Consider the following 14,666-nt stretch of genomic DNA (forward strand, 5'->3'; position numbering starts at 1 on the left):
CTGCATTCCTGTTTTCTCCATATTCTCGTGCCAGATGCACCGACTCTGTTATCTTACTAGGGAACCATCTGACACTAGCATATTCTTACTACTAAAAGGAATCATAAGTACAGTCTGTTATTATTTACCTCTTCACACAAGACTGTGCTCAAACCAAGATGTGTGTTTGAATATAAGGAGAGAAAAAGAGGAAGAACGTTTTGAAATGAGGCTGTTTTGTCATTCTGCCAAAGAAGAGAGTGAAAATCTGCAGACACTCAACTGTTCAGTTGCTCTCAACATAAACTTTTTAAAACCCCCATGTTTTAACAACCAGAATATCCCCAGATTTACTTAGTTCCATAAATAATGCCAATGAAAAAAAAGGATAGAAACATGTATTTGTTGGTGCTGATAAACCTGCATGAAGTGCTTCTTAAATGTAACTGCATGAATTACACCTCAGTAAAGCATCAATGGCACAGAGAACATTGTTCATTTATACACAGTACTTTGTTAGTAGTGTTGTCTCCAATATCTCAAGCATCAGAACTACTTCAGTTGCATCTAGCTTAATATCGAGATCTCCCATGAACAAATAGTGCAAATCATTGTGCTTTCTTCTTGGAAATGAAGGATTTTATTCATTAGAACTTTGGATGTTTGGGTTTTTTTACGCAACATTTACTTCAGTGTCAGAGCAGTAACACAAAGTACTGGAGTATCAGTGAGAACTTCATATTAAAATTAACTTCCTCCTAAGAGCCTGTAAGGAAGGGAAAATATAAGAGCACTTGAAAAAAAAGAAAGAAAACTGTTTATTACACTTCTGCAGAAATGTACTTTTCAAGTAAATTACAGTACCACAACCCATACATAAGCATAACCTAACTAAGATAATATTAAAAGGTATCCTAAATTAATATAAAACACAGAAATAAATACTTTGGATTTTATTATTATTTATTTATTTATTTAAATTGTTTTGGAGACTTATGAACCTATTTATGATCTGCAGAGAGATCTGGTGGCAGCTTACATGCTGTTCACCTGTGTCTGGCTTCAAGGTTACCCCCCCCACATCTGTAAATTGTTCTCCCTACTCACTCCTCCTCTCCTCCCCTTCTAAAACCATCAAGGAAGCACCCGCAAGAGAACACAGCAGCCAGGTAGGATTGTGATGGAGACTCAAAGCAAGCTCAAACATGACAAGACCACTGAATGGAGGAAAGCAACACAAACCCTCTCAGTGTTGCAACATCTGTGAGCCCAGCAGCTCCAGCTCCAGTGTGTTTTCTCATGTAAATCCCTTTTCAAGACTAAGTTTTTCTAAGCTGTAACTGAAGCCAAGCAAGCTGTTCAGGTCATTGGAAATTTTTGAAGGTTATTAAAAATTTTGTAATCAGATGACACAGAGAGGTCATGAGAGGTTGTATGCAGCTCTGGAGAAAAGAAAAGCATATGGATCTAGCAAGAAGATTTGAACATAGCACACTAGGAAATGTTTCAAGGCAACTGCAGGCTGTCAGCAAGGCTGTGACAAGACTAACCAAAGGAAGTTTTGGCTTTCACAGCAAAGCTAGATTTAAGAGAGGAGATGTGACCAAAAGTGAGTTCACAATGTTCCTGATGATACCTGACATGGAATAGGAACAAGGAACAGAAATGACTCTGGGACAGTTTTATGTCATTAATGTTCCTAAAATGCAGTTTTCTCTAATTTGTATGTAACAAAATTCTAATTTCTCAACGAAGGTGGATTTTTCATTCAAACCGTGAGAAACTGGAATGAATTATATATTAAGTGATAAATTATAAATGAAATTGTAGGGACAATAGAAATAAATTCAGACTTATAAATGTATTTCAACCTTTAGAGTTAGTATTATTTACTACACTGAAAAGCATTTTCAATCACAGAAGTCAAAACTTCTCACTCTGAACAAGGCTGCCAATGGCCACACTTCTTCTGATGATTCCTCATTTTCTGTAGATCTCACCCTACATTGCCTTCTTGGATTTTCAGTTCTATGGCCAGTTCAATACCTGCTGTCTGGTACTCAACTGTCAACATTTCCTAGGCATTTTAGATCATCTTGATGTAACAGATGGTCTAAAATGCCTGGGAAAGCTCACAGTCATGGATACTACAGATTATAAACTATTTCTTTTTGAAGTGGAAAAAAAAGTAGATATGTATGTGTGTGTGTGTATGTATGTATGCATGTACATTAAAAGTTAATTATAACATTTTGTTATATTGTAATAAAATCAGGTATTTTACATCTATATATACAATATTATATTTTATACATTCACATAATACTATGTTTGTCTATTTATTTCAGGCATGAAGATATTTATCAGAGTTATTTTACGAAAAGAAATTGGATTGCATTTCAAGGTTTTGGGCTGTTTTTGTTGGGTTTTTTACTACTATTTAAAATTTACTAATATGTGTTCTTATTCTGACCATATAGAAAAATAATAGCATTTTTATGGCCAATTTATTACTGCTTCAGTGTAAGTTCTCTAAGATTATTCATCCTGTGCTGCAAGAATAAGACTATCAGCACTTTCAGTGCTGTCAGGAAGAAGTGCAGGTTTTTCAACAAGAAAAAGAAATCTCAAGTGTACCCTTTATACCTTTTTTAGGGTTTAACCCCCACCCACTTCCTTGAGGATTTGGGCATATTTATTTGACTTTCAAAGTAAGGTGCATAGGCCAGCCTTTGAAAAAACTTCTATGTGACCAAAGCTCTCCTTATACTTTAGGCTTTATTAGCTCATTAGTCTTTAAAAGTCAACAGAACTCTTAAACTTTATATAGTTGGGCTCTTCTGAAGATTGTGCTATAAATATTATGAAGTTAAAAGGATGAATGTTGGAGGAAGATTTTTTTTTTCACATTATATATTTCATATAATAAATGTTACTGAAGTGTCTAAAAATTCCTCTGTGATTAGCGATAAACGTACATGTAAGTTACTAAAAAACTAATAGAACAAATATCTATCCTACTCACATTTCTACTGTTCAATATGATAGGATGAATTTTGTTCTAAATACTGAAATTATTTAGGGCCAACAAGGCTGACATCCTGGTGGGGCTCCGTTATATGCTACTTAACCAGGATGAAGAGATGTACAAGACCTGTGAGCAGCTGGAAGAAGGTGAACAGTCACCTGCCCTTGTTCACATGGGGCAATTCATCTTCCCTGATATACGCTGGAAAATGCAATACAGCACAGAGAAAGCAGTTTAGGAGGTTTCTAGTGTGTATGACAGATGATTTCCTGACTCAGCTGGTAAGAGAGCCTACCAGGGATGATGCTCTGGAGATGTTCAAGAAGCAATTAGATGTGGTGCAAAGGGACATGGTGTAGAGGGCCAGTATTGGTACTGGGTGGACGGTTGGACTCAATGATCGTGAAGGTCTTTTCCAACCTTAGTGATTCTGTGATTCCATAGAATACCTTTCTTCCTCCATCCTGCTCTTCAGAGGATTAAGTATAATTCGAAACGTTTGCCTCCACAAAGAGGGGAATTTAGATCTATGGCTATTGAACTAACACAGTGTTAACATGAGTTTGTAGTTTACTGTCCTCAAACTAATTATTTGTCAAAAATAAAAGCATTTCTATTCAACTTTTCCACTGCATGTCCATATAAGTCTGAAATCCATCCACAACTGCGTATATATCACAAAGACATCGCACTCTGCAAAAAAGTGAAAGACATCTGCAGAAAAAGTCACATTTTCAAACCTGGTTAGTAAAAAAACCTGAACAAACATTGAGAAGCACACTGAAAATGTTTGGAATATGTAAAGAAAAGCAGCCATATTCCAGAATCCTTTAATGGCACTTTATTTCAGCATTTAACTTAATAAGAAAACATGCTAAATTGTGAGAATTTGGAGGAATATTTTTCACTTGACTATGCTAAAATCAGAAGAAATAATAGCAAGTAAATAATCTTCTGTGAACGTGCGTAGAGACTGCGTACCTCACTTCAAAATGAGTATTTCATACCCATACCATTGTTTGAGGTACTGTCTGGCATTGTTGTGTGACCCCACTACTGCTGAGTCATACTAAGAGAAAAAGTATTTCTTCCAAACTTTGATAAAAAAAAAACCCTTTCTGCTCTGTTGGTTCTGTAATTTTGTAACATTGTTCTTATTAGAGTTTTAAAAATGAATTGTTGTCTGTAATATTCTGTACCTTCCAGATTTCAGAATGAATTTTATGAGATGAAATTTTGAATTTGTTGGCTTTACTTAGATGATCAACTTTAAGCATCTACAGAGATGATCTATGGTCTGAATGGGCATAACAAAGAAATGAGAGGGAGATAAAGACAACCATGGATTTAAGTTGAAAGAGGGTGGATTTAGGTTGGATGTTGGGGGGAACTTCTTTACTAGGAAAGTGGTGAGGTCCTGGATGGTACAGGCTGCCCTGGGAGGTTGTGGATGCCCCGCCCTTGGCCAGGCTGGATGGGGCCCTTGGCAACCTGATCTAGTAAACATGGAAGTTTGGTGGCCCTGCCAGGCAGGGGGGTTGGAACTTCATGATCCTTGAGGTCCCTTCCAACCCAGGTCATTCTGTGATTCTGTGATTCTGTGATTCTGTGATTCTGTGAATGTACTTTCCCAAGAAACAGTTTGGAAACTTTAGCTTGCTAGACAACATGTAACTGAGAAGTTCTAATGAGACTGAAAAACCAGATGGAGGAATTAAGGGCTCCATAGAAATCCAGTAAAAATTAAAATCTATGTTTAGCTATGGATACCCACAGAAAATGTATCATCCAGCTAAACTACGTGGCTGTGTTTGCAGCGCAGCTTGAATCAGCTCAATATTTTCTTAGGATGTGATGAAACCCCATCTTCTTTCACTTCATTTCTTGAATTACCTTTGTGTAGTTAGGTCCACATTCATTGTGTTTTACAGATAGAGCGCAGACAGGTTAGGATTTTGCTTTTTTCTGCAGGAGTTCTTTAATTCATGGCATGTTAATCTGAACACAGCTTCCCATTCCTTCAAGGTTCATCCATTAAGCTAAGAATTCAGTTAAGCGCACGGGAAAACTATCCCCGTCTTCTCAGCTTCACATAAGACTCAGAGGGAAAGACAGCATCAGTAAACCATAATAGAATTGTGATCAACAGCTCTAGTGATTTTGAGGATCTCTGCCATATATGATGCACCTGATTGAAAGCCATAAAAGTGGTTTGGTTTTCAGAGAGTGCTCAGACTTTCTATTGTCCAGTCACAGGTTTTTCCAAATGTTTTTGCTAAAGGAGACTCACGCAGAAACATCTCTTTTCATAAATAGACGTCAGCATGTCTTGGCCAAATTACAGCTCTCTAGTCATTTAAATTAATATACTAAAATCACTTGCACACATATTCCTAATTTGCCTTTTAATTTTAATGACTAAAGAAAAAGTTTGTACCATCTGGAAAATCTTGCTTTATTTTTCCCCACATTCCTAAGGTAACATATATAATTACTTGGCAAATACTCTGCTCTATGTCCCTGCATCTCATCAATAATTTGTATGCAAAAGATGAACTCCTACGTGACTGATGGCTCCTCTGAGGCAAGAGAGAGCAGAGGAAACAGTTGTGGCTCCATGAATGAGATCATCTTGTAAATATGTTGCCTAAGCACTTGTTCCAAACTGCTTGTCCACAAAGACTTATTAATGACCTAAAATACTGAAAGAGTGTAAGAAATACCTAGAGTGCTGCCATTATTGTACAGCCTGCACTGTACCGACTCTTAATTCTTTCTAAAGCCTCCTATGTACAGTTTTGTTAGGAACAAAATCTTGTCATTTAAATTTGAAATTTGATTTTTGTTTTGTTTACCAATATAGTTACTAACTTATAATTTCTGTTTTATCAAAGGAGCTTCTCATTTGCCTAATGTGAATCTCATGCTGAAGTCCAAATTCTGAAAAAAAAAAAAAAAAAAAGGGCTATTCATTATGCATTTCATTATAACTGTTTCTTCATTTAGGAAATGTTAATTAGCTGTCCTGGACTTGTTTTATATCTCTGAGTCTGCTGACCTAATGTTAAGAGAAAAAAAAAGAAGGGGGAAAAAAAGTAAAAAAGAAGTTGGGAATAACCTTTACTAATGCAGAGGGAGGAAATAAAACTAATACTATGGTTACTTTTTGTGTCACAACATTAAAAAGCAATCTAATTTAATTATTAGTCTGTCACTGTGCTAATGACTACATAGCCTTTACAAATGACAGTCTACAATAAAACAGGAAGCTGACCCATGCTTTTAATACTAAAACCATTTTTCTCCTGTGGTAATTTCAATCAGAATGGAAAATTGTGTGTGATGCTATTACTTTGACTGATTAGAGTCGTATATGGAAATCTTTGAAGTTTTATGCACTATATCATAGAAATAGAATATTTTTGGGAATGGAGATTTTTCTGCTAATAATTGAAACACAAAGATTTTTAAATTGGTTTTAAAAATAGAAAGCTGAAGCAGAAAGTCTACCTACACTATATTCCATTTAGAAGACATAAATTATTTTCAGCTAAAGCACTGAATTGTTGCAGCAGGACCCCAACCACTACAGATAACACATTCACACTGCAAACATTTCCATCTACATATGTAATGAAAAGATCACACATGGACATGCCAAACCTCCATGGTTCCCATCTTTACAAGGTTGCTGACACAAACACGTTTCCTTAGGAAGAATGACAGTGTTTGAAAGAGAGAAGCAAAGCCCAGGGCTGGAAGTAGCACAGAGCAGGAGCTTTGCTTTCTGGACCAACAGTTTCATCTGCGCTCTGATGCTGGACAAATGGGACAGTGGCAGAGATCAGTGCCTGTCATTGCTTTTGCAATCCTAGCAAAATAACGCATTTGTCAGAACCAAAAACTGATGTGGTAATATAAGCTATCCTAGTTGGGAGAACATGAAACCTCTTGCACTGCTAGAAATCAAGAGTTTGGTGGGTTTTTTTTGTATAGTCATTATATAGAGACAGATAATATACTTGGTTACCTACAGGGTCATGACAGAAGAGTTACTCACGCAGAGATAACAGTTCAGAGAAGCAGCAAGAATTTTCTGTGCTTGGCTGAAATAAACAAACAATTATGTTGGCCTGATTTTCTTATTTTCTTCTATTTTTTTTACAGTGTTTAATATTTGAAAACATTTGCTCATGTCATTAAACCAATGTGGGAAAAGGGCAACTGACAAAAGATGACCTAATCTTAGTGCTCAGGATTTGAAGTTTCTTCTTGGCAGCTTTGTTTTGTTCTGTTTTGTTTCTCTTGTTATTTGTGCATATCGGTTTCATTAGTAGAAGAAAAGTCTCCAGACTTCTCTCAGGGTTGGTAGTGAATTAGCAGAAGAAAGTTTCTGGAGTTTCTGGAAAACCACAGTTTTGGACATGATTAACTTCCTTGGCTTCTGCTTTCTTATAAATTTTTGCTCATACATCAAAAGTGGAGCAAACAAACAATATAAATTAAAAAGCTAGAACTGGGAAGATTTCATCACAAATATTATTTATTTGCTTTGGGGAAACAGTTGTTTTAAGCTCGGCATACTTTTCATGTATAAGCCTGACCAAATCTACAGGAGAATCAAGCAGCTGAAAGAGTTTCTTATAAATTTTAATGTGGTGATACTCCTACAAGTTACAAAGAGTAAGCAAAGAATTTCAAAAGTACATCACATACCTTGGACCCAATTTTAAAAACTACTTCTATTTTTTGCCCTGCAATTTCATTTACTAGAAATTACAGCACTTGGGTGTTTAGTTACCAAATAAGAGTTAGTTACAAATTGTCTAGATGTCTAACTATTGTCAATTGTATCTGGGCTTTCCAGGAAATCCAGTTAACTGCAGGCACAAAACTGCAAACACTTAGAAGCATAGCTGAAACTTCTGATGAAATAATGAAAATATAAAACATTTAGTCATTTTAGAAGTTGATATTGTAAAAAGACTTCCAGAAACTTGGGGATTCTGAATGGTGTTGTACATGAAAAAGAAATTATCTTAATGTACCATTTTAAAAAGAAAAAAAAAAAAAGAAAAGAAAAAGAAAAGAAAAAGAAAAATAAAAGAAAAAAAAAAGCAACAGACACCCAATTGTTATTTAAAGATAAATCTTTAGAAGTCTAGAAAGTAGAAGTTAAATCTTCTGAAGTTTAGACTTTCCTCAGAAGCCCTTGACACTCCCTTGGCAATGATAGTATTTCAGTTTTGTCAGAATCACCAGTGAATGCATCTACTACACCATATAAAATAATCACATTATCTGGCAGATAAAACAAGGGGTTTACATCAGATCATAAATAACTTAATTTTATAAAGGAATTTTACATTTTAATCTGTTTGACCATCACTTTCACTTAGACTCCAAAATAAAATTATGTTATTGTATTCCTTGCTATAATCTAATATTTTGCCCATAAAGAAATGTCAGGTCACATTTATAGCAATCAAGGGGCCTCTAAGCCAGATTGGAAGGTCATTTTGTTTGAGCATTGTAAATGAACCTATCCAACAAGGTTTTGGCTAGGGACAACCAAGGACTCGTTATATAATGAATTTACCCAAATGCCAACAAAAGCAATGCCAAGACTGTTACTGTTTATCCTTTGAAATTTCAAACATACTGGAATTTATCTTTTATTATCAAGTCCAGTAAAAAATTCTGTTAAATATACGTTTTTGGTAAATGCTTATTTTCTTACGGTGCAAATAACATTGAAGAGAATAACATTTTGCTAAAGCAGAAGAAGCAGTAGTTCAATTCCAGTGAAGATGGATGGATGATACCTTTGCTCACATAAGCTATGCTAGCAGGCTGGACGGCCTTCTATAGACTTCCTAAGTTGTTGTGTATGCATAGTTAGCAGTAGCAAAACGTACTGCAGCAGCAGCTGCTAGTGATTTCCTCTCTCATATATATGAGTGCATGATATATTTGTGTTCACTGTGCATGCCATTATGGAACATACCCACAGCCTGTGGTTTTCAAGTGGTTTTCACAGGCATAAAACTTTAGAAGCTTCCATTTAGCTGGAATAGTGGAAGAGAGGAACAACAGACACAGCTGGGAGCCGTTCCAAAATCAATCATCAGTGATTTTGTCACTGATTCCTCTGTATGTAGAAAAAAGAATGAGATTTTCATGCACATTCATTAGGGGACAAGAATGAGTCAACTTTGGCTATATGCAACACCTTTTGTGTTCTGAATACTGCTTTGCAGCAGTTTTTATCTGTTTGGTGACACTGTGACAGCACCTTAGAATCACTAAGTTAGCTCATCCTTTAGCTGAGATTTCTCAAATTGATGAGAAAAGCATTTCCAGTGATAAACAACATATTTTGAGTTATATGCTGGTAAACTGAGCCAGAGAATTTCAGTGCTCTCTTACTATTTAGAGATCATACTCTTTCTCACCACAGTCTGCTTTCCTGACTTATATGAAATCTTTGTCTGTAGGATCTGGAGGATAATTCTGTTTGAAGAGAGACAGTGTACTAATAAAAGAAGAGAGACAGTGTACTAATAAAAAAATGGAGTTATGTACTCCAGTATGGGCACTGGAGAAAAGGTTGCAGGGATGACAGTTTTCCATTCACCATCACCACAGTCTATTTTGATCCATGAAAAAGTTTAAGATAGTTGCACAGAGTTCATACAAACAACTGCAGCTGTCAGACAAAAATTATCTCTTTGTTCTCGCAGTCAAAGTGCTACATAACAAGTAGGTTTCTTTGCTTTGTTTTTTGTGTGTTTTTTGTTTATTTTTATTTCTTTTCCATTATCACTGATTTTCAGAAGATGACACAAAAATTGTCATAGATGCTGCTGAAAAGTACTTTCAGCTTCACCATTATTTAGAAAGGAAACAATATATATTTATATATATAAATATATATGATTCTTTAACTAAATGGTTCTATGATTCTTTGATTCAATTATTTTCTGATTCTATGAAAGAAGCTTTATTCTGCTGGACTGAGATTTCTGATGTGAAGAAAAATTAAAAGGAAAATGAATTTTATATAGATAAGACCACATGCTTGTGCTTAACTCACTATGGAAATTTCATCATTCTGTGTAAGTCCAGCACAATGCACTGCAATGTATTTGATATACTGCACAGCACAGTGCTATGAAACTCCCATATGAAACAGAATGACCTGTTGTGGTTGGTTGTATTTACTCATCTTTATTATAACAGCCTGTTTTCTTGACTCATATAATGCTTCTTTCTTTTCCTTTTTCTCTAGAGAGTTGTCTTAAGAGACCTGTCAGGATGTCAGAAACACCATGAGTGGTAAAAGCAATGCACCGTTCTAAGAACAAATCTTTGGCAAGAATTTCTTCTGTTATTTTCAGTCCATCGGGACCATGATTGTTAGTAAAGCAGTTTGACATAAGAAGAAGGTTGTCACAGTACTCCACGAGCCAAAGACTCACTTGGGATCATGCATGAGTTTCACTAGAGTAAGACGGTTTAATTTAGTGTACTACTACTTCGGTGTAGCAAAGACTTTTCCAGTTTCTGTTAGGACAATTTGTAAGGCCTACAGTGAAGTCTGGGAACTTGAGCAGAGTGATATACAGGCAGAATATCTTCTCTGGAATCTTCACCCCTTGCCTTGAGAGAGATTCCTTTGGCCAAATGAGCGTGCTCTCATAGCACTCAACATGAACTCACATGTTTAATTATCCTTCACTGAAGATAATGCTTCCAAATATGGCAGGTACCTTTTATGAAGTCAAAGAGTGAAAAAGTATGCACAAGTAGCTGCTCTGGAGTCCTGCAGTATTTTCCCTCTGCAAATCTAGGGTGATTTCCTCAAATCAAGGAGAAGCAAATGGATGATTTTATATTAGGTAACCTCCAGCTGAAAAGAAAAAAAAAAAAAAAAAAAAAGAATAAACCCATCTGTCATGTCTCCTGTAGGACATTTCTGGAAATTGCTGTTTACCAGCATCTTTGATGACCTTTCTGAAAGTGGTCTCTTTTGAAAGAAGCTTATCAGAAAGGAGAAGTGTGCAATGACTGCTTTACCTGCTCTGTCTAAAAGGAATGCTGCTGTAGAGACTGGACATCTTGTGGCCTCTAAGGACATTATAATCTCTCTGGTGGCCAAACATTTGAAAATCCTTCATGTTTCAAGCAAAAGTGACTGCCAGTGCCTTCCTAAAGGTAAGGCTGCCACAAAGGCAGCAGAACGGTTCTGATACTACAACTGTTCTCAAAAGTCCTGGGATAAAGTATGTCTTTTCCTCATCAAGTACTTAAAAAATTAAAAATAAATAAATAAAAAAGGAGAGAACTGTTATTTACATATTTAAAGATCATAACTTTCATGAATAACGTATGACTGATGGTCAATGGACTCTAATTTCTATATTGTTTCTTTATTCTAAAATTACACCAAAAGTTATAGCATATTTAATACATTTTTGTGCTTAAGAGGGTGTCATGAGGCACTATTCCAAAGGCCAAAGAACTCTGAAGGTGTACAATAGCATCTCATAACAAGCTGTAAAAGTGGTTAATTTACAGCACTTTTCAGAAGGTAGCATACAACATGGGTCTCATTATTTTGCAGAATTAAGCATCTCTTGGATCCCCTTACTTGGTGTTTTGCCAGCCAAAGATGCTGCAAATGATCTGAAACTTCAAGCTCTTTCTCCTTTAAATAGCACAGTCATATTACACATTCCTTGCCCATGGCTTTTTTGCCTTAAATCAGTCTCTGGTGTTTGACGCTACAAAATAAAAATAAAATGAGCTGAGTCCCTAGTTAGCATCTATTTATTAAAGATGATCTTTCATCTGTGGTATTGCAGGGACATTTGGCCTGATTTACTATACTAACATTTCCAGTTTGGCCCTGGGAATGGAGCTGTGCTAGTAATACTGCACCCTGCAGTGAAATAGTGCCTAATCAGTATTTATGAATAGGGCTTTGGATGTTGTTGAAGAGCAGAACTTTCACAGTAGACTAGGGAAGAGGTTTTACCTTCTTAAAATACAAATATTACTGAGCTTTTGGAGTCTATACGGCGTATTTGGATTGAACACTTTTCAAAGTAGTTGAAATGTAGTACACATCTTTCTTCTAGGCATTACTGCTATTTGGAAAACTTTGTAATTACTATGCAAATGAATTGCTGTATTTAGAAAATGGCAACAGAGTGAAAACAGCAGAAAACAGCTTGAAATTTTAACAAACATGAACATAGTCTTTTTTATTTTTGTTTGTTTATTCTTAGGTTTTTATTTTATTTTATTTTATTTTATTTTATTTTATTTTATTTTATTTTATTTTATTTTATTTTATTTTATTTTATTTTATTTTTTAGTCAGTGTTGATTTGGGGAAGATTATACTTTGAGAAGAGACAGTGTTTGTTGTTGTTTTTATGGATTGGGAACTTGTTGGGCTAACTGCAATACCAGGTTAGTAATGTTTGTGGCGTTGCTTACTCTGGGGTTGGTTCTTTGCAAAGCTGATGATCTAACATTAGTCTTTTTTGGAAGTCTGACTTTGGAGGACATATGGAACTATGGAACTACGTAACAGAGCACAATGCATAGGCACCTCTGTTATTGGTGACCTGTTAGTTGAAGCCATCTCACATACCACTGCAACACTGCTGTAACTAAATAGCCTGTCTGAATGTAAACTGTGTTGACCAAGACCAGCAAGTCTGTGTTAGTTTTCTAAGTGTTTGCAGGTTTATTTCCAAGAGCTTTGAGCTAGGACTTTTGCAAAACACTGCATTCTACTTTGTGGGTGGAATTTTGCTCAGAGTTGGATTTGTGAGTGCAAGGGATTCAGTAGTTTATGTTCCTGTGACTGAGCAGAATGGGTTAACTCCTAACACACACCACTTCCCACCTATTTATTTATTTATTCATTCATTCATTTTTATGCAGCTACCTTATATGTAACTAAAAAATTGTTTGTTTGTTTGTTTTCCTTCCTCTCTTTATTTGAGCAAGCCCAAATTTAAAATCCTCCCCAAGCTCTTATCTTGCAGAATTATATTCTTTCCTTTCTTACCTTCCTCCGGACTTTCTCCAGTTATTTCTGTTACAAAAATAGTCCATATCGGTTCAATTTTTTTCCTGTTTGCCTGGGGAGCAGTAAGGATATGTTATTTAATATTCAGGTTATTATGATCCACACTGATGATCGTTTTTCTTTGTGATATCTGCACATTTCAAAGTGATGCCATGTTTGTGATGCTGCATATCTTATAGATTCTTTTCTTGTTCTGAACTGGTTACAAAAGACATGGCTTTTCCATCTCTGTTGTGTAGCAAGTTACTCTTGCTTAAGTGTGAAAGCCAGGGTTTTTTTCCTATTTTAAAGGTTGTTCTGTTGACTGTGATTGAAAAAATCTTGGGAAATTTGAGAGAATTCCTAAATTTCAGCATAAAGTCAGAACATAAGCAGTTGCACAGGTCTGCATGAAATCTTTGTTTACTGCGCATAAGTGCCAATGACTTCCAAGTCTTCCTGCTGCTTGAGGTGAAGTTCTTTTCAATTTCTTCCAGATCTGATTACACTAAGCAATGGACTGCCATAGTGGGGAACATGCCATAAAAGAAGACAAAGGAAATGCAAAAGCTTTGGATGGGCTGAAAGTGCAAACCTGGAGAATACATATCAGAATGGAAACCTGAGGGATGTGTATGCTATCTGATATTTTGATAGATAAGACGATAGCATTTCAGTAGAAGAAAATAAAGTTAAGCATTAGAGAGATAGGGAAATATACCCAGAAATTAATTTGCAGGGCAACTACAATCCTTTATATAGCTAAGTAATTTCTACAGTAATCTTGGCTTCTAAACATTTGACTTAATATTTAGAACACACTCTGTAGGTCTGGAAAAATACATTTTTCTATTACTAGAAATAACTGAAAAGGTCAGTGGGAAACATTTTAGTAATTGGGCTATGTAAGGAATTCAGCAAAACTCTACAGTCTTTCCAGATTCATACTAAATGTTGACCTGAATGAAAATTTGCTGGGATATTTATTTAATTTCTAATCATTTATCAATTACACTGAAACTTTGGAATACTTAGCGATATACTGAGAAAAAAAATTGTTCTGCTATTGCCAATAACACCTCTACTATCAGAAACTCTGACTTAGTAGAGACTCTATAGGTTACAGTGGTAAAAAAACACAAAACAATACAAAAAAGCAAGCCCAAGAACTAAATGCTTTGACTAAGAAATTCGGACTGTATGTATGCCGCCTGAATTATGAACAGTACGAATGGGCCAAGGTTCAATTTGGTACGTGTTCATTTAAAATATCTGTACAACTGAACATACAAGTTCACTTGGAGTTATTCCTTCTTCTGAATATACGATTTTGCAACAAATTTTCCAACACACAGCTTGTTTTTCCCTCTTCTGAGCCTTTCCCAGACTTCCACCTTCAGCAGGGGTCTTAGAGTATTCTTCAGTGTTTTTATCTTACACTTTTGCTAAAATTGGGGGGGTACCAATCATACAGTTATTTTTCTGCACCCTGGTATTCCCTGCGTATCCACTGTAAACTGTAATACTCACTGGGCTTTTTACTTACCTGGCTGGCTGCTTTGCCTCTATGTAA

Source organism: Coturnix japonica, chromosome Z (genome assembly GCF_054131305.1).
Source record: "Coturnix japonica strain WE chromosome Z, WE-NBRP24, whole genome shotgun sequence".
NCBI classification, from domain to species: domain Eukaryota; kingdom Metazoa; phylum Chordata; class Aves; order Galliformes; family Phasianidae; genus Coturnix; species Coturnix japonica.